This window comes from Nelumbo lutea, chromosome 2, assembly GCF_056320005.1.
Source record: "Nelumbo lutea isolate HS-2025 chromosome 2, American lotus-T2T, whole genome shotgun sequence".
In the NCBI taxonomy this organism is placed as follows: domain Eukaryota; kingdom Viridiplantae; phylum Streptophyta; class Magnoliopsida; order Proteales; family Nelumbonaceae; genus Nelumbo; species Nelumbo lutea.
The window spans coordinates 27,167,986-27,189,755 of NC_142685.1; the positions used below are offsets into that span (position 1 = coordinate 27,167,986).

The 21,770-nt window shown below is 35.8% G+C and overlaps 1 long non-coding RNA gene across 1 annotated transcript; it reads left to right on the forward strand.

Annotated features, from left to right (window-relative positions):
• The first annotated feature begins 3,977 nt into the window (after nucleotides 1-3,977).
• LOC148869411 (uncharacterized) lies at nucleotides 3,978-11,404 on the forward strand. Its single transcript, XR_016107485.1, has 2 exons — nucleotides 3,978-4,360; nucleotides 11,093-11,404. It is a non-coding gene; the product is annotated as an uncharacterized LOC148869411 (long non-coding RNA).
• The last annotated feature ends 10,366 nt before the right edge of the window (nucleotides 11,405-21,770 follow it).

Below are 21,770 nucleotides of genomic sequence, written 5' to 3' on the forward strand. Positions count from 1 at the left end.
TATCGAGCGTATCAATATTTTGAACCTTGTTTCCATGATAAAACTCGAACCCACAAATGAAGAATTGAGAAAAAAAAATGATATAGGCTTAAAATCTTATCACTTACTTAGCTTGTCTTTGGTACCATTGTTGTTTCTATCTGAAACATTTTGGTTTGATTATACAAATTGGTGAGAAATATGTGTTATCACATAACATATAAGAATCACTTCAGCTGGAAAAATGCATGTGTGGGATTAATCATCCGTGTTTATAGTTGAAACGCGAAATTGACATTTCAGGTAGAAACAACAATTTGTAATGATAAACCCAAAATGTTTCAGGAAGAAACAACAAATGTACCTGATGAGGGGTGATTTGGCCCGACCTACTAATGAGCGAACACGTGGATGCGACTTGTTGACTGGACATTGACCCGGAACTCCCTACCACCTTAGCAGGCCAAGTCACCTCGGGTGCCTCGAGCACCTCGGCTAGGACCGAGGTTCGAATGGCTTGTGTTGGCCCGACCTGCCAAAGTGACATGTAGCAGACTTCTAGAAGCAAGCCAACTGTCTCCAAGCTCTACGGACACGATAAGCCTTATCAACTAGCACGAAGTCCACCTCCTAGTGTGGAATGGACCCCTAACAACACAGGCCGAGGATCTCGGAGGTGTTTTGTAAGACCTATGGCTGCTCACCTATATAAAGGCACCTACCTCAATGACATAAGGTACACGCGATTATTTGCTCACTAGTTCACTATCATACAAGCTTTCAGTTTGCACTACAGAATACTAACTTAAGCATTGGAGCGCCCACATCGAGTAAGCCACCCCGTGCCCTCTGAGCATTCCTTTCTTACAGTTCAACCGACCAACAGACTAGACTGACGTCCAATCTACCCTCCAACTAGGAGCTTCGAGATCACACACCATCAGTAGCGAAAAGAACCTTGATCCCTACTAGCAAAATGCATACACTATAGAAATGTGTGGTAAATTTGCATCCTGTTTGGATGGCCTAAAATGAAGCAATTTTGTAAAACAACTTTACCATCTAAAATAGATCTTTTGCCAAACATTAATAAAAATGTTAGAACAAGATCATTTCACGTCTTATTGTATTCAAGGTACAAAATATCGATATGTCGGTTGAGACGTATTGGTTGTTTTTTTTTTCCAAATCCAGTTCAGAGGGGCCGGTTTAAGGTTCATCCACCCCCTGAACCGGTCAAAAACCTGATACACCCTTTGTAGGGGTGTATTGGGAAGCTCCCGATACGATGCACATCGATACTTTAAACCTTGATTGTATTTCTTTTCTAAACAATGTTTATTTTTCATGTTCCATCCAAACAGGCTATAGGGACTTTTTTTTGGGGGGGGGGGGTCAAGAGATGAGGAAAAATGGAGAATGGAGAATGGAAAATGAAGGCCAAGCGAATTTTTCTATAGAACACTGTGAAGGTCAGGGTTAAAAATAAAACAATTTCTATTTTAACTTCATACAAACAATTTCAAAAACAAAACACCTAAAGAATAATGTCTTTGTAATACTTAAAAAGGAAAAAAAAATTAGAAGGCTAAAAGCTTGTAAAGTACAGCCATAATAATCAAGATACAAGTGTTGTTTGTTTAGAAAAATCAGTAAAGAAGGTATGGAGTCAACATAACATGTAAAATATTAAGTGTTTAGGTTTCTTTAGGTGGACAATTAAGACTAATAAACTGTTTTGTGAGTCAAGCAATTTCCAAAATGACAAATATTATGTGTATGTAATAGTGGGATGGTTCTCATCATGAACTATAATATATTGATTATTGAATTTGTAAGATCATCTGAATGCGACATAGAATTCCTATACTTGAATTCATGATCCAGTTATTTGGACCTTGATTTAATTAAAATTGAGGATACTTTGAAGTCCACCTTACAGATTAATTTATCACGTCAAACATGTCATAAATGCCTTTATCTTAAGATGATTCAAAAGCCTATTTGATTCTTAGTCCAACAAAGCCCAATAGTATAAGATTTGGAGTGGATTCCACAGAGTTAATGGCCAAACTTTGTAGGGATAATAGATGTTTGTGATGAAAAATCATTATTTCTGATTAATTATCCTAGTTAGGTTCTAAGTTGATCAGATTACTCCCAATTTTGTTACTTGGTAAATAGTAATCTAGATTTTAGCCATCCCCTTATGTTTCTATTCTGCAATCTGCATGATGAAAACAGTGAGTAGGACCAGTCGGTTACTTTATGCCTTTCTTTAGTGCTGTATCACTAGCACTCTCCTAAGGATAACCTGAGCTTGGTCAGGGGAGAGGATTTTTTCTGCCCTAAACCTGGAGAGAAACAGATTCTACCCCTTCTCAGCCAGATCACAATGACAAACTAGAAATAATAGTCACATGTTCAGCCACCTAAAACAGAAAATAATAGTGGTGTAGTCACATGTTCATGTTCAGATCACATGAACAAACTAGAAATAATAGCCTCAATATGATGAACCAAGCCTATTCAAGTTTAAACAATTAAACCTACAATAAAACTTAGGATAAATTAATTACAAAGACCCCTGTATGATGGGATTAGTTATAATTACCCCTGAACTTTCATTTGGAATGAACACCCCTAAACTTGTATTTGCGATAAAGGCCTCCTAAACTTCCACTTTGTGACAAATACCTTTGCCCATTAATTTAGATGACAGAATGCGTTTAAATTATCAAAAGACCTACATAAATTTTCCTTGCCCTTTTCTCTTCAACCCTAGTTGATAGGGGTATAATTTGGGTGGGCCCAACCTGAGCTTGAACCGACCTAGCCTGAAGTTTTATATGGGCTGGGCTTGGATTTTTGATCCTCAGGTTGGGTTCATGCTCAATAGTTCTTTTTTTTTGTTGGGCCCAGGCCTAGCCCTTAGGTAGTCCGACCCCAGCCTGACCTAGTCCCAACTTGAGCCCAACTTGACCATATACATATGTAGAAATGTGTTTGCATATATAAATATATATTTGTGTGTTTGTGTGTATGTGTGTATGTGTGTATATATATATATATATATGCCAACGTACTTGCGTAAATGCATAACGTATAATTATAGAGTAGGTTCGTTCAACAACCTGAGCCCGGTCCAAGTCTGACCCAACCTGAGTGTATCAAATTACAATGCAGGCTAGGTCAGATTGGGAAGATCAGGCTCAGGCCTTAGGCCCAAATCTTAGGGTTGGGTTTGGGTTGACCATAAACTGGACCCAACCTGCCCAACTTGCACCCTACTAATTGACCCAAAAATGACTCCATTTTCTCCAATTGAAACCAAGTAAAATGACAAGATTCATTTCACTAACATAGAAAACAAGTTTCTTTAAATTCTTATTTTCCTTTTACGGACATATTTGTCTCTCTTTATCTTAAAATATAAAAATTATCAATTTTTTTTCTAATAAATTAAGAAAAACCAAACGAAAACCTTCAATTTATATTTATAAGAAAGAAACCTCTACTATTTTCATTTAAATATCGAATCCAATCATAAACCGTTCAAATAAATAAAAAAAGATAGTTGGAGGATTTAAAAAAGAACTGGTGTTATATTTAAAAAAAAAATTAATCATAAATCACAAAGTTTTAAAGAGCTGAATGAAAATCTTTTTCAAAGTTAATTGATGGTAGGGGATATTTTATCACAAATGAAACTTAAGAGGGTAATTGTGACTGATCCCATAATATAGGGGTGTCTTTGTACTTTACCCAAAAATTATCTAAACTCTTGTCCATCCCTAAATTTCAGCGATTCAGCCATGTTCAACCATTCAGCTAATACCAAACCGCCTGGAGAGTCGAGACTCTGGTAAGGCCCTTCTACAGTTCTACTTGTCCCAAATCACATGCCAAATGGCAGGTCATTCAATGGCCACGTGTCAGTACAAGAGGGCGAGTGATGTCTGATTGAGTGTAACGGCGATTGTGGCCAACACGTTTCCCCTTCAGCCCAGCCTTCTATAATATCTGAAAAGACGAAGCGAAGCGAGACGAGACTCGAGAGGAGGTCTAGAAGGAGACAATTCCACAGAAATCAATTCGGCAATGGCGTGTCTCCCTCGCATGAGCATCCCGTCCCAGGCGTTGCCATTCGCCAAGGGCCCAACTTCGTTTCTGCTTTCTCCCTTCTCCCGCCCTCGTCTCCACTTCTCACGCCTTTCCTTCACCTCCTCCGGGTTTTCTTCCCCATTCCATCTTCACCATTCCTTTCGGGGGTTTCCTTCCCAATCATGTCCGATGTCCTATCGTCGTCATGCCACCAACCCCGGCAGTCCGTCACCGGAAACTGACCCACCTTTTGAGGACGACCCGATTCCCGCCACCGGTAAGCATTTCGATTTGAATATTTGGTTGTCATAAAAATAAAATAAAAAACCTGAATCAGTTCATTTATGTTCTTTAAAGCCTTTTAGGGTTTATCAGGTTTCTGACTTCAAACTGTTTGATTACATGTCTTGATGTATGGAGTAGATTGGAATAATCTGATATGATGGCAGCCAGCTTTAATTCCATTACTTATGAGGACTGAGAAGTATGTTATGTATTTACATGAGCACGTTACGAGAAATCTCTTAACTTTGTATAGGAAATAGGAGGGTTTAATCCACTTCATATGCCAAATAAAAGTTGAACGAATATGAAATGAATTCCCTTATCCATACAGATGTAGGCTGCTATGCTCGGAGAATTCCAAAAAGAGGATTTGTAGATTCACCATTGTATTTCAGTTAACTAGTTAAATTGGAGGGTGTTGTAACAACATGAGAACAATTAGTGTATAGAGAAATGAGTTTCCGATTGCGGGTGGGTACTGGGTTCACCACCAAGGATTGGCCCTGAGCACACACACTACTGCAATTTGCAATGGCTATGGGTGGAATACCTGCTCATGTTTAAGGTTTAGGCTAGCTGTTTTTTGTTGCTTTCATGTGACATTGTATTGATCGATCAGACTAGATTTGGGTGCATATTCAAAATTAATATGCAGAGAGATACAAAGTGCAACTCCGGTAAGACTTTATAGATGATTTATTAGTGAAAATTAATGGTAAATGAGGTAATTTGTCAAGCCAATCTGAATTTGACTTGGATGGACTTAATTCTTACCCTGACCACCTCCTACCTCTGGAAAATAGTTGGTGAGAGCAAATCAGCAAAACCCGAATATTTGATGATAATTTGAAAGAAAATGCTGTAACTGGTATAGCTGCAATAAGAGTATTATTTTTTGATTGGTCTGGTATAAGAGTAGTTTTTTAAATGAAGAGTTGAAGGATGTCTATATAGATTCCATTGTGAGAGGGTGGCAGATTTTGGCTTCTTTTCAAGTCATAGACAGCTGGCACAGCAGGACTTGTTCCCACCATTTAGAGGCAACTGAAGTTAAAATTTGATGGTGACCTAGTAATCTTGGCCTTAAGGAGTGAAGAGGTACCTGTATGATCCGCTTTGTGGGAGTTGGTGGTAGCATTTTGAGAACCTATTTGGGAGGAAGATGCTGTAAGAGCACAAATCTTAATGCTACTTCAGGGCCTTAGAGTGGCTTCTCTTTGGGCATTTAGAGGATTAACATTTGAAGGAGGTTCTTGGTGGTAATTGATTAGACAATTACTTTTTTGAGATAGACTATGGCAGTTAAACATATTACATCAGGGACATGAGATCCATGACTACTAAAACATGGTTTTTATGTGTATTTATATTTTTAGTCTTACTTATATTAAAATCTTTCTAGTTAGTTCATTTGAGGTCACCAGTCTGCGTGTGTTTGTGTTTATTCTTATCATTGTTTTATATTGAAATCCTTTGATTCTGAATTATCTTTTCATGGTTTTAACCTTTTCATTTTGTAATTGTCCCATAAGATTTGTAGGGGACAGATCCAATATAAGTGGAGTATGTCTTGACATATGTTGAGATTTCATACCAAATAGCATATAAATGTGCTTGTAGACATGCCTTAAGGTGTTTTTTATATTTCTGTCTTTTTGTTGTTATCAAAATGGAAATACCACAAAGTAGCCAGAAATTGGAGAAACCTTTGATTAAATTTGCAAGGTCTGCAGTGCTTCCTTAAGAAGCGCTCAATTGAATGTGTTCCCAGAAATATTCTCAAGAAAATGGAAAACTCTAACTTTTGGGCATATTAATTAGCCTTTTCTCCCCTCTATATGGAAGAGTTGCGTCTGTCTCCAGAAACTACAGGTATCTTTTTTTTTTTTTTCTCTAGTTTCTGTTAGCAGTGAAAAGGTCAACCATGGCGCTCTTATCTTATGTTCTGGACCTTATGGTGGTACAGCCTCTTACTGATGCAGACCAAGTTAGCCTTAACCGCATAACTAATTTTTTTTTTTTAGTAAAGAAAAGAAAACTCTGTTAAAAAAGAGAATATACAAGAAGGGAGAGTATTGAGTGAACATTCTGAGTCAAAAAGCAAAAAAATGTCTCCAAGTAGATCCAACAAGTCTTTCCATAACTCTAAATCAACAGAGCCCTTGTGAACATAACCTCAGGCCCATACACATGCATCCCTATATTTTCTGCAGACCCTAAGTTGATGAACCATTCCTGTTCTTCTGTGACTGTGGCTTTAGTTGAATCCCAATTATGTATGCCCGAGATGGCAGAGAATATAGGAGAATATTCTACAGGATAGCCTGGTGGATATTTGTATTTTCTCTCTTTTGTAATTTCCACTGAGCAGCTTCTGTTATAACACAAGGTTTTTTCCTCCTTAATGACTCTACTCCTGTTTATAAATAGTCTTTCACTCCTCTTTTGCCAAATTAGTGAAAGAATTCATTTTGAGCTTACAACCATTTTGCTTTCTGGAGGGAGAATTGGCTATGTTACCACTGTTTTGAGCCTACAACCATTTTACTTTCTCAAGCAAGTGTATTTTAATATTCTAAATGAAGACACACAACCCTGGTACCTGGTGTGTTTATTCAGAATTTTACAATCATAAGGTTTAATGAAATTCCATGCAGGTTCTCTAAGTTGATCAGGTTTTATTACATGTTCTGTCCATTAACTAAGCAAACCAGATTGGAGATTAGCTCACATTTTCAGAATAGAATCAATCCACCAGAGCCAATCTTATCTTCTTTTTAGTATATTGATTATCTATACCGGTTTCATCAGTCTATGGATATACTTTTATGGATCGGTGCAATTCCTACTGGGGGGGGGGGGGGGGATGTACCTGTTCGGAAAAGAAGAATGTTCGGAAACAGAAAAAATGCAAATTATGTCCATAAAATAGAACTTCCTCTGAGACTGATAAACAGGCAAAAAAAAAACAAAAAACAGAAGATTTCTCTGGGTTAATCAAAGTGTGAACAAAAGTGGGACAGCAGAAGAACCAACTCATTGGGAGTGAGTTTTCTTTTAAGATTCAGTTCAAGTGGTTGATATGATCTGAGTCCACCTAGCAATTCATTATTCTATCATTGTGGCCATACTTTTCTGAGACAACAAAGTATTAATTCACTTTGATTTCAGTATCTTTCGAAAAATTACTGGGTTGTCTAACTAATAAGCACTAAATTGGGTGATTGTGTGTAATTGAGGGTTGTGATGATATTTTGCTGCATCTCTATTACTAAGTGGGATAACATACAGATTCACTGACCAGATCCCTAACAGGGAACCGACATAATTTTATTTGGGCCCAAAGCCAACTTCAAGCTGATATACAAACCCAAGATCCATGTCCCAAGTCAAGTCCATTAGAAGTTATTAGTCCATTTTCCGAGGCACCATAAATCTACCACTAGTCAAGGTGATTGCTTGGGATCATTCAACATTAATATTTGTTGGAAACAGAAAAGCTACGAGAAGTTTGTAGAATGCAAGAAAATGAAATGACTACTTGAGAAATTTATAATAGGTGTGCTCTCTATTGGTTATTGTAAAATTTTTCTTCATTAGAAAGTTATCCTCTTGTAAAATTTAGAGAGTACTTTGTGTTTGAGCAATGACTGAAATGAAAATTTGAATTGAAGCATATGTCATATATATATACTATGGATGGGCTTGTGATGGGAAATCGCTATTTTTTATACCTTTAGCATAGTTGTCAAGGTGCTAAATTGATACCAGATGACAAAAGCCTGTCACCAAGGCAATTAGGCAATATGTTTTTATATAAACACTCTTAATTAATATTAGCTTGTTTCCTTTTTCTTTTCTTTTTTTTAATGAATTGACTTTTTCTCATTGGGGTACACAATAAGAGGTAGCCTGTCTCCCCGCCCCCCAATACAACCCCTTGATGAAGGCAGGATTTGATCCCAGCCCTCTACTACAACCACCAGGAGACTTTATTCGTGAGCCAGCTGGCACCTTCATGAATCAGTATGAGTTAGCTTGCTTCCCCCAGTTGAAGTAGTTAGGGGAAAAGTGAAAACACTAAAAGTGATCTAACATGAAGAGATTTAAGCAATGAAAGCAATGTTACATAACCATGGGAAAAACTTGGAGGTGGAGTCATATTTTCTTTAGTGAGAGAGGGTGATCATGGGCTGGGCCGGGCTTGGTACCTATAATGAGGGCCATAGCCTGGGTCTGGGTTGGGATAGAAATGATAGCCCCCCAACAGAGAGAATGTATTTGTGTCTGATAAATGGGGCAAATCATTATTCACATCACAATAAGTTTGGGGCAACCTAATGCTTGTAAAGCTGTTGTTAATCCTGTCTTTACTTTCACTGAAGCATCTCTCAAATGTGAAATAATGTCTTAAGTAGTGGAGAAGCTCAGCAAATTAGAGATAATATTTGAACTTCATTACAACGAAAGTGCCCTTAAAGGTTTGGTTGACCTGGATGATATTGGAATTTCATGTTTATCAGTACTCGCAATCAGTGGCAAATTCCTCTCTTATTGGTATGTCCATCTTGGGAAGCAGTTAGCTTCTTGGTGGATTGAAATTCTTGTGGATGTGCTGTTATTTTGAGACGTTTTTTCTTTTTGTTTCATGATCAGACTTTCATCATTCCGTAAAGCATGCCAGAGCAGATTTCTTGGTTCCTTTATCGGCTGAGGCTGTCTGTAGAAATGGAATACTTGTTTTATTATGGGGTTTCTAGCAGATAAGGGCAACTTTTTGCCATGAATATCAATAAAAGATAATATTTTTATAAAATAGTCAAAATAAGATTACTTTTTTTTTGAAAAATATTAAGAAAGGGCAATGACACTGTTCATCGTCTTCCTCTGCCCTGTATTCCTCTGCTGGAAACCCCATATATAACCCCTGTTAGCTCGAGTTTCAAAGGAGAAAAAAAGAAATTAAAATAATCAATTTGCTTCTCCTCATTCCTCCCTTCCCCGTCCGTCTCCCTCTAGCTGCCGAAACAGAGATCAACCTAGCCAATCGCCAAGCAAAGGAAGAACGGAAGCATGCCTCGTCTTGGAGCCTGGATTATGCACGAGCAATGATGTCTGGCGAGTGAAATGATCCACGGATGATAGATTTCTTATGGCTCCAAGAAATCTTACGGGATCCGGCGAGTGAAATGAGCCACAGATTTCTTATGAGTTCCACTTCCACGCATCATAAGAAATTTTTCTGGATCCATGACTCCTTTGATCCGTGGCTCCCAAAGGAACTAAGACTAACTGGATTATGCACGATGACAGGCTTTCAGAGCCTTAAAAGAAGAACTGGATTCGCATTTGGACGATGAACAGAGCCATGCCTCGTCTTCACTGAGGCTTCAAATCCAGTGTATTTGGATGAAATTCCAGCCGAAGCAGACTTTAATGGCGATGTAGAGTTCGAAGTGGCGTTTTTCAATGATCGAAACCGTGATTTGTGGTGCTGGTTTGGTCGTTTTAACTGCGGCAAAGTGCACGAGAACAGAAACAAGTGACTGCCGGTGAGGTTGATGATGAGTTCCGGTGGTTGAGAATGGGGTTTGAGATAGGAATGAATCGAGATTATTAAGGAAGAAATTCCAGCCGAAGCAGATTTTAATGGCGGAGATGTAGAGTTCGAAGTGGCGTTTTTCAATGATCGAAACCGTGATTTGTGGCGCTGGTTTGGTCGTTTTAACTACAGCAAAGTGCAGGCGAACAGAAACAAGTGACCGCGGGTGAGGTTGACGATGAGTTCCGGTGATTGAGAATGTGGTTTGAGATAGGAATGAATCGAGATTAATTAGGGCTTCTTGGCTCTAAAACCCAAGCTTGACTAAAGAAAAGAAACTCGAGAGGTTGAAGACAACAAACGGTATTCCTCCCTCACGGTGAATCGACTCTTTGAGGTAACTCGGTTCGAGCTATAAAACATTAAATGGTTCCCTCATGGTGAGTCAACTCTCTGAGATAACTCGGTTGGAGCTATAAAGAGGACTACAGGGGTTATATATAGGGTTTCTAGCATAGGAATATAGGAGGAATACAGGGTAGAGGAAGACGATGAACAGTGTCATTGTCCTTGATATTTTTTTTAAAAAAGTTATGTTATTTTGGTTATTTTATAAAAATATTATCTTTTATTGATATTCAGGGCAAAAAGTTGCCCTTGCAAGAAAGTAGAAACCTGAAACCCTTTATTATGTATGACTACCTCGTTAAAAAACACGCAGGAGGATCAACTGATTTCATTCACGGTGGATTTTTACCCTTGGAGATTTTGGTACTCCTGTTTTCTAAGGGGCCATTTGATAATTGACTAAAACAGCTAAACTAAATGTTTGCAATTTGCACATAACAAGGGTGAAGATAAAACACAACTAGAGACAAATACAAATGAAAGTAATAAAGATATATTAACAAGGAGGGATCAATGACTTTAGGAACCAGAGCCAACCATGGTTCTTCAAGGTATCGATACTCAATGATATCTGACTTTTACATATCGAGAACTTCGAAATTTGAACCAACAAAATATTTTACTTTTTTTTTTTTTTTTGTTTTGACCCTTTGACATTGGATTAGGTACTGAAAGTTGTTATGTATCATATGATACACTGATGCATAGCAAATGTTGAAACAAAATGTATTTTTGCATCAAAGAACTCACTGTGTTATATTGTTCCTGGGACAGGTCTCCAAGTAACTTTATCTAGGTTCCAAGACCAAGTGCAGATCTTCTTTGCTGTTCTCTTTTGGATGTCACTGTTGTTCTGGGCTAGCACATGGGAAGGGAGGAATAGTGGGAGACCTGGCAGGGGATCCAGATTTAGAAGATGACCTTGTGGGCATTTGCTTTGTAAATAATAATATGCATGACGAATTTTAGATGATGAGTAGGCGACATTCAGCCTCTGCAAAACCAATTTAGAAGGACATCCTTTTGTATTTCATTGTTAGACTCAGAACCTAAGATACTATATACTCCCATCTTTAACTTGGACAATGTGTTGATGATGGAACTTTGGTTGGCAAACTAGGAAATTACATTGAAGGCCAAAATGAAGATTTTAACTGAACATTTATACGAGTGTGTGACTGTATGAGTGTGGTTTGAGCAACATATTTTCCAGAGGAATGGCTTGAGCAAGTCATTACAGCTGGGGTGGGGTGGGGGGATTTCATGCAATGCAATGAATAGAGCAAGTAGATATTCCTTGCCCCGTGCCTCTTTGCATCTCTCACACAGTCACACCCTGCCACCGGCGGATCCGTCTATATTAAGAACCTTAAACAATCCGCTGATTAGGCATAAGATACTTCTGTACAAGGCCCATGTGGTAAAACGGGCTTAAAATTGGATTTCAACAAGGCAGGAGGAAGGACTTACAAGTCTACAGATCGACAGCCAAGGGGTTTCCGGCATGAATAACATGACCTCTATTCCCACCCGTTTGGTTCGTGGGAATAGGGGTCTAGAATCAGAATCAGAATTAGCTATTCGTATTCTAACTGTTTGGTTGAGTAGAATCAGAATCTCATTCTCATTCTTGGTAGAATGGTATTCCCCCATTTGAAAGAATGACCATTCTCTCCATTTCCCTCCCCTTCCCTTGGGTCCTGATTTTAATTTTTATTCCTATTTCTGTCCCAACCAAACAGACTATGGTAAATAGGCTATTCCATTCTAGTTTTGAATGATTCCGGTTCCAATTTTCACTGCCAACCCAAGGGACTCTGATAGTTGACAGCCCACTCTGCTTAAACTCCTACTCTGCATACAGTTTATGCATGCTTTAAGACTTTGTTCATTCAATCTTGGTTCCTCAAAATATTCAGTTATTGCCCTTGCCCAGTTTTGTATATAACGAACTATGCTTTGGGCCTTTGGCTTGTGAATGGTCCCTTTTGCCATCATGGAGGACCTTATTGGCTTATTTCCTTTGTCTTAAATATGGTATATCTCAAGTGGGACCCAAGATCATTTTCAAAAAAAAAAAAAAGTGGGACCCAAGAATGATACAATCTGCGTTTGTGGGCCACTCATACGACCCACAATTGGACCATTTGTGTGGCCTATTCGGCTGGTGGCTTGTCATGTTTTTGGTGGGTTGTTGATAACCTTGAATGTCCTTGCATCCTATGAGATATTAGTATAGGAGGTCAACAAAAAGCAGTTCCATCAACATGTCTTTGTGAGGTGATAATAACCCCTTTAGAGCTGTCCTCCATGTTATATAAAGTGCCCACAATAAACCATTAACACAAATCACCACAGACTTAGACATAAATGAAGACGATGCTTATAAAAACAAGATAGAGACATGAACGACCCAGAAAATTTCTAGAGGTCAATCGGCCTATCCTTGGCTTTATATCAATCAAAGAAGTGTTTTGTCTATTACTCGTACACAAACTTAATTACCTTTGCATGAGCATTTGTCATTTATCGATTCAGAGTTCTGAACTATCTCATCGCTTGAGTACTACTCATGTCTCACATTAATTCAGAGTTCCTAGTTGGGTTTGCAGCTCCACAGGGAATTTCATCCTCCGCTCCCTTTTTTCCCCGTTTTGTTATCTTCATATTTTTCTTTCACCCTCTATGTTATTTAGATCATTTTTTTGTCCCCTTGATCAATACCTAATTTACATTACTCTAAAATATGTATTTGTATTTGCACTCCTTCCAAACTGAGCCTAAAAAACCTTTTTTCTCAATTACAAATTCACTAGAGCATATTAGGGGGGAGACAAGGTCCAATTATGATTCAACCTATCTAGTCAAAACAATCAAAATACTACAAGAATGAACATAGTCCAATTATGGAGAAGAAGGTGGGTTGAAATGCATGTATCTATGTATCGGTTTTCAAGGACATCAATATGTCAAATACTTTGAATTAGACAAATATATCTGCAAACTATTGTGCTAAAAAAAGAGTATCAGAGTTAAATGCCTGATATTTTCAACTATGATTGCCTTCACAGTTCAAGCTGTAATGATATGATGATTTTCTATTCTTTCTTCTTAGAGGAAATCAAAAGAAAGGAGGTAAATGGCTTACCTCTTTCCTTTCAATAGATGGGGCCTTCCTTGATGTAAGGTCATGAGCTAAAGGAAATTTGGTATGTGGTTCATGGAATCGGAGAATATCAAATATAAATCTCTTGAAATCTTTGATACACTGATCAGCTTCATATGTAGACTACAGAGATGGAGATGTGATGGTCACTTTGATTGTTTTTATTTGCAAGTTGGAGATTTCTTGATTGTAATTCAACTGTACTTCATCTCTTTCTTGTCCAACTACCAGAGAGAAGCTTTCACAAGTGGCATTGCATTTTTTGCTGATGTTGCCCTTATTTTTGTTTTTGCCTCGGGTGTTGGACAACATGGTTGGTCCTTTTATTTGTGAAAATAAGAACAAAATCAACCATGTTGTCCAACACCACCTAAAAACAATTCATTAAAAACTTTTCCTTTGATTTTCTGTTTTTCTCTTATTTAATTTCTATCAAACCAAACAGGATTAGGATATAGCTTATTAGCTCCTTTGGTCCAGGAAATATGGGGAGGGGGAGGGTCGAAAAGTCAAAAACATGGGCAAAAGAGGTCAGGTGATGTGCTGCCCATTGGACCCAGAAATTGAAAGGCTGAACCAAGAAGTACATTCAACGGAGAATTACGGATACACCCGGTCAGGATGCATTCCCCCTGTACTTTGGGGTTATAAAATTCTGATCTGAGCTGATTGGTCATTCTCCCTACATTCAATGATTGAATTCTATATATAGTCGAGCATTCCAAGTGACTATTGAGGTAATAAACCAATAAATAATGTAATATTATTAGCAGAGCTAAATTTAATTTAGTAAATTAATTAGGGCTCATTTGGCGTGTTTTTTCGCATGGTCTTTCGGCTATTTACAAGTTATGAACGATTTTTGGTTTATTTTTGTTTGGTTCGTGGAAAATCTAGGCACCAAAAGACGCAAAAGTCAATTTTGGGTTGATTTTGGGAAGCTTCAAATGAAGCGTTTTACATCTTTCGTGTTTTATTCTCCAGTAGAAAGACATGGAAAGACACACGAAAAGATGTGCATTTACCAAACTAGCTTCAAACTGCTCAGATCTTCATGGAAAAGCTCAATATGTCTTTTGATTGTCATAGCTACCATAAGATCTTCTCAAAAAGACTTATCAAACAAGCTTTTAGTAAATGTCCCCACAAATAGGAAAAAAAAAAAAGAGAGAGAGAGAGAAAACCTCCCCTGAGGTTAATGATAATGCCTAAAACTTTCGCTAATTTTTTACATACATCAAGGGTCTCCTGCAATAAAGTTTTATAAATCTTGTAACTGTGGAGTTACCTTCAGGTCTTATGACAGAAGTAGTGCACCTGACCAAGAAATAATTTCTAAAAAACAAAAATGTCTTGACCCACTTGACATTTTTTTCATGACCAAAAGACCATAGTCAATATTCAAAATATCACAATGTATTAGTACATATTATATCATATGTATCATTTTTTAAACCCACCAAAATACTGAATATACGGACTTAAGGGGTTCTTTGTGTTTAGACATTAGAAGATCGGGAAATTCTATAATGCCAGAAAGACATGATATCAAGAGAGCTTTGATCAATCAAAGCCCACCCATGAATTTTGATATATTCCATATGATTGATTAACATGTTTATGATACCAATTGATTGGCCATAAGTTTTTAAAAGATGATGTCTTTCTGGTATCATAATCAAACCCCATAAGTTTATCAAAAAAACAGTCAAACTCCATAAGCTCTCCTGTCATGTTTATCATAAAAATCTCAGATTGAAAAATTAAAAAGAAAAAATAGTATGGGAGTTTGGATTAACTCCCCACAAGCATGTCTAAGTTCACCCACCGCACTCCCCACAGCACATCCCACCCATGCATTGGAAACATCTCCCCATGATAAGCACAGGAGATATTTGATATTTCTAATGCATGGGTGTACTGTCAAGTGCCAATGAGAATTCATGGTACAAGCCCTTGAATCACATGATATGCATAAATTATATAATCAATTGCTAATCTCTCACTACAAGAAAATGAACTTCTAGCAACGGATAAAACCGTTGCTACAAGTACCCAAAACCATAGTTAAACTGCAGTTGCTAGAAGTATGTTTTCCTGTAGTGTCTCTCTCAAAAGGGGGTTGCAACTACAGCTGCAAATCCTCTATCTATATGAAACAAACATCTGATCCATTTTTGGTTAGTCAGTTCATTCAAGGTTATACACTATAATACCATAAGGAAGAAAGGAATCACATTGATCTGGCTGTTGTTATTATGCCAAAACATAAACATTGAATTGAGTTGTTTATGTAATATATATATATATATATATATATATATATATATATATATATATATATATATATGAGACCAGAGGCTATTAGGGTCCGTTTGATTCATAGTCGCAATCGAAATCGAAATCCTTCGAAATTGGAATCGGAATGGTTTATTCTCAGTCTGTTTGGTTTAAACAGGAATGAGAATGGGAATTAAAATTAGTAAGAATGAGATTTCATTCCCAAGAAAGGGGCAAGAAATGATCATTTCTTCAAATGGGAGAATGTCATTCCAGCATAAATAAAAATGGGATTCCGATTCCGTCCAATCAAATAATTGGAATCAGAATAGCCCATTCCAATTCTGATTTCAGACCCCTATTCCTACAAACCAAACGGAGCCTTAATTTCCCCATGGTCACCGGATGTCCAGCCTCCCCATCCTTGGTGGGGGTGGGGATCTGAACTTAAATTCCCGTCCTGCCTTGACCCTGATTAAGAAACGAATGAATCATGGTTTTACATTTTTTAACTGTTTCAAAAGCAAGAGTGTACTTGCAGTGATATCTTTACACAACATGAACCAAAATTACAAAATTAGAATAGAACAAGGTTTCATTAGTTGATGAGGTTGAGTACTTGACCCTGAACATCATCATCCAGAGCATTGTACAATCCTGTCATGCATTATACATGCAATCCGTTACTGTTAACAGGTGTTTTATGGAGTCCGGATCTGTTGCTCGCCATGTTGTGTATAAAGTATTACGTATAAATGCGCCAGTTTTTCATACACATGAGTATCTGAGTATGGTTGTAATCTAGTTTAGTTATAAAGACTTTGTTCGTTTTTCTGTAAGTTATTTAACCAAGTAAATGCAATTGCTTAGATAATTTTTTTCAGGAAAACACTTATCTGATTTAGTGCATTTATTCATGTTCTTTTATTTCTTAAGTAAATAAGATAATGACCATTTTATTCATAAAAATTCATTATTAAAATGAGCGCTTTCAATGTTTTCAACCCGTCGTTGACCTAGCCGGTCAAATCATTCAAACCGTCACCTGGCCAGGATTCTGGGCCAGGTTCAATCAAGACCCATCAGACAATCAAAATCATTGACTTGGTCAAGAACCCCTCAACCTAACCGATTCAACCATTGACCCATTCGACCCAGTGACCGGGTCACAAGTTGCACACTGAATACATGCAAACTTTCTGAGGCCATAACTTTGCATCCTGATGTCCAATTGGGGTGATTTTTAATATTTTTTATAAATAAAAAACTTAAAAACTGGATTAAAAACATAAATTAAATATAAAATAATACATGTAACATATCTAAAACATATTTATACATTATTTCTTACTATACACACACATATATATACTACCTATAAAAGAGTGAATGCTTCTTCTTTCTAGAATTGTCATTGGACATTTTCTATCCTTCTCGTCTAAACATACAATGGGCATAAAGAGGGTGTATATGTCATTTACTCTCGCTTTAGAAACTGACCACTTATAACTGTTCAAAAACTGTCCATAAATTATAAATAGGTTTACCTTAGAGATAGTGCCACGTGCAAATAAACGTACATGTTTATTAGTGTGTATATACACTTAATACTTGATACATATATGTGCTAACGTGGCATGGTCCGAACCATTCGACCTGACTGGTCAAGCCGGTGACCTGTGACATAGAGGCAAAAACGGTTCAGCCTCTAGGTCAGTTTTTAAAACATTGGCATTTTTGTCCCATTCAAGTATTGGCAATTTCCCCCTAGGTGGGAAATTTATTTATCCACGAAATTAAACTTTCCATGTTCCTCACATAAATCTAAAAAAAGAACAATAGATTCTTGGTCAATGGGAACCAAAATCCCATTAACCAACTTTCCCCCCCCCCCCTCTCAAAATCTTAGAAAAGAATGCCCCCTAATTGAATAGTTTGGGCTCAAGTTCAATTAGGTTCAGTTCAAGTTCAACTCTAATCGAGTTTGTATCTTAAGGCAAGATCAACTAGTTATTTGAATTTAAGTTTGACTAATAAAAAGTCTAGCTCAGAAGCTTGTGAGATTAACGTATACATAAATACACACACATACACACCACACATACACACCATGTGTGTGTACTACTATAAAAATTGTGAATAGCTCCCCATTGTTTCTAGATTTTTTTTTTATTTAAATACCCTTGTTTTGAATTTAGTCAGCCTCTATTGTGAGAGTGGAAACTGTAATATGGACACTTTTTAATGCATTTCATTCCCTCATTAAGTCTCGTGTTTGAGGAATTAACTCCCATTTTCTCCCATTAAATCCTATACTTAAGGTATTTTGTCTATTATCATTAAATTTCATTAATCCAATCCATGAACACTAATTTATAAAGTCTGTATTTTTAAAACCAACTAAATACTAAACTGGTTATTCTACGTGGCAATTAAGTAGTTCTATCACTCGGGTCAAATAGGTGAATCCATGATGAAATAATTAAATATTAAAAATAAAAACAAATTAAAATACATAAATAAAAATTTTAAAAATTTTAGGCACATCTCTACTTTTATATATTTGTCATATTAAACAAAAATACATATGATAAATATAAATTATTTATATTAATGATGGAAATGGAATTAAAAATTTAAAATTGATCCATAAATGAAACCATTTTCTTCCTTGAGTAATGGGCCAATGGTTCAACTATTCAGATCATTAGATCAATCCATGATTTCATAGTTAAATAATATTTTTAAAATAAAAAAACAAAAAAAATATTATAAAATATATAAAATGAATAATTTTAGACACATCACTAATATTATATATTAATTCATATCAGAAAAAGGTAACTGTGATAAACATGAATTGTTTTTGGTAATGATGTAATGTAATACAAAATTTGAAACCAAATGGGTCAACCCATGTTGTTATAATTAAATAATAAAATTTAAAAATTATGAAAATACAAAAAGTAGAAAATTTTAACATAAATTTGACGCATCTCTAATATTATATATGCTTCATATTAAAGAAAAAAAGTGTAGTAAATAAGAATTAGTTTTATTGATAGTGGAAATGGAATTCACAATGTAAAATTGTCTCAAAAAGGAAAATGTTTTCTATTTACAATGCATTTGTTTGAGTTCAGATCTCCTGCCCACGTCTACCCACAACACATTACCTCCTGTGAATTGCGAACATCTCCCCCTGCATAATACTATGCAGAGGATGAGATATTCTCCGTGTATGATTGCCATAAACGTGGGTAGGATTCTCGTGGACAGAGATCCGGACTCGATTTATTTGAGGTGTAAATTCAAATTTTACACCAGGGAAAATTATGAACCGGCTTAGTAATGGATGAAAATTAGGACCGGTTGATTTTTGAAAATTTACATTGATCACATTTGGTTTTCTATGGTGTAAATTTTCAAACTGGGTCTGGACAGAAGTTGGGTCTCAACCGAAAAAGGAAGAAAAAGACTTCACTTACTGATCGATATCTACAACCTGCTCCTTGCCCTTTCCCTCTTCTACTTCTTCCTCCTGATCTGAAGCAGCAACAGACATCACCCTCGGCCTTCTTCTGTTCATTTTTTCTCCGAAACGGAACTCTTGAATTCGCTGCTTCTATTCCATAGCAGCATGAAGATTGTTCTGTCTCATTATCATACAGTAACCTAGCTAATAACTAGACCCACATTCAATGTAAGCGCGCGATATATAAGAACAACAAACGTGCAGAAGATCTGATTTTTGACTGAGCTCACCTAACACCTTAAAAAGCTGCTGGAATCACCTAACCTGTTAGAATTGCAACCAGTTGTTTTCTTCCTTTTCTTTAATCTTTATTGAACGCTTAGGATTTCTAGGCAAACACAGTAGTAGAGATTTTCTCGGACTTCGAGTAGATTTTCAAGAGAAAAGACAAGTGAGAAATACCGATATCCACCGATTAATTTATAGAGATTAGATAGACAAGAATAATTTTAGATGGAACGCTTGCAAGAGAACATTTTCTCAAAGCGGGCAGATGTGTCAGACCAGAGAGGTAAGCAAAGAAAAATGAAACAAACCCAAAAGGAGCCAAATAGCTAGCAGAATAGACTACCTTCAGGAGTATCAGAAACGCAGAAAACAGAAGTAAGAAGAGAAGAAGGATTATCAAAAGAAGAAGGAAGAAGAACCCGATAGAGATTTGCTGCACCGATGGTGGAGTCTTCAACGGAAGTTGAAGATTGATGAGAGAAGGAGAGAAGGGGGAGAACTGCTACTTCTGGAAGTTGCAGTGGTAGGTACTAACATACGAGAGTGAAACCGGAGAGGAAGAAGAACAATAAGAGAGAGAGAGAGAGAGAGAGAGTCCATTGAGTTTTGATATGATGATAGTTGCAGTGGTAGGTAACTTTTTATCAATTTTCGATGTAAATTTTACCTAAAATGGAGTTCTACACTCATCTAATATGTAAAATAACATCTCATACAAACATGGCCTTAGGGAATGGTTTAAGAGTTCAATAGTCTCGATCAACCCATGATGTAATAATTAAATAATAAAAAATTAAAAATGGATAGAAATGCTAAAATCTATAGAAAAAAGAATAAAAAGTTTATAGAAAAATTAGGAGACACCAATCGTATTTTACATTCATCATATTATACAAAAATAAATGTCATAATTAAATAATAAAATTTCAAATTACATAGAAATATAAAAGATTATAGAAGAAATTTGAAAGAAAGTAGACACATCTCTGATATTATTATTGTTATTATTAAAATTAAAAAAAAAAACATACTATTATTAAAAGTGTGAATAAGATCCAGATTCTGAATTTTTTTACTAAAAAATCTTACTTTTTGAATTTGATCTTTCTTTATTATGAGGGTACAAAATATAACTTGAAGTACTAATTTTATTCCCTCTTCTTAAATCGTATATTTAAGGTACACTAAATAAACAAACCTTGTGGAATTTTCTTGACCACAACTAATTTTATTCCCTCTCTCTAACTATGTGGGCTGAAAATCTAATTTAAAACATAATAAATTCTACTAATTAAATCTATATCCTTTGTAGACTTTTCTTGAGTAAAGTATCCCTGCTTATTGTTTCTTACCAATAAATTTTATAAATTAAATTTATATTCAATATTTTCAATAATTTAAAACTTGTGTTCAAAGCTAAAATGAAAAATAAACAACCCATTTGCCTAGGTGGTGGGTGAGTATTTCAACCATCTACATCAAATGGGTTAACCAATGATCTCAGATTAATAATAAAAATATAAATATTATAAAAATTTTGCCAAAAATTTTAGGCACATCTCTAGTATTATATATTTATCATATTAAATAACAATAAGTATGATAAATCAGAAGTGTTTTTATTAATGATGGAACATTTTGATTAATTATAGAAAACTTTGGCATATCTAAGATATTACAAATTTATCATATTAAACAAAGATAAGTGTGATAAACAAAAATTATTTTTAGAATTAATTATGGAAATATAATAAAAATTTTAAAGATGCCCAAAAATGAGATCCGTTTTTCTTTCAAGTCAAATTGGTTAACACATGATGTCATAATTATATAATAAAAACTCAAAAATAAATAGAAAAAAATATTATAGAAAACACAAAATTGTGTCTATAAAATTGTGCACATCCCTAATATTATACATTTATCATATTAACAAAAATAAATATTATAAATAAAAAGTATTTTTTATTAACAACTAAAATGAAAAACAAATTTAAATCCACCAGAACACCATGGTTTGATTACTCATCTTTTTTAATGGGTTCTAATAAGGATATTAAAATTATTATTATTATTATTATTATTATTATTATTATTATTATTATTATTATTATTATTATTATTATTTACTAGTATATATTATAAAATATAAAATATATTTTATAATAACCCATTTATAACTGGTTCTATGATAGACTCATGTTGGACTGGATCAGATTGGACCAATATCGGCCCATTAACGC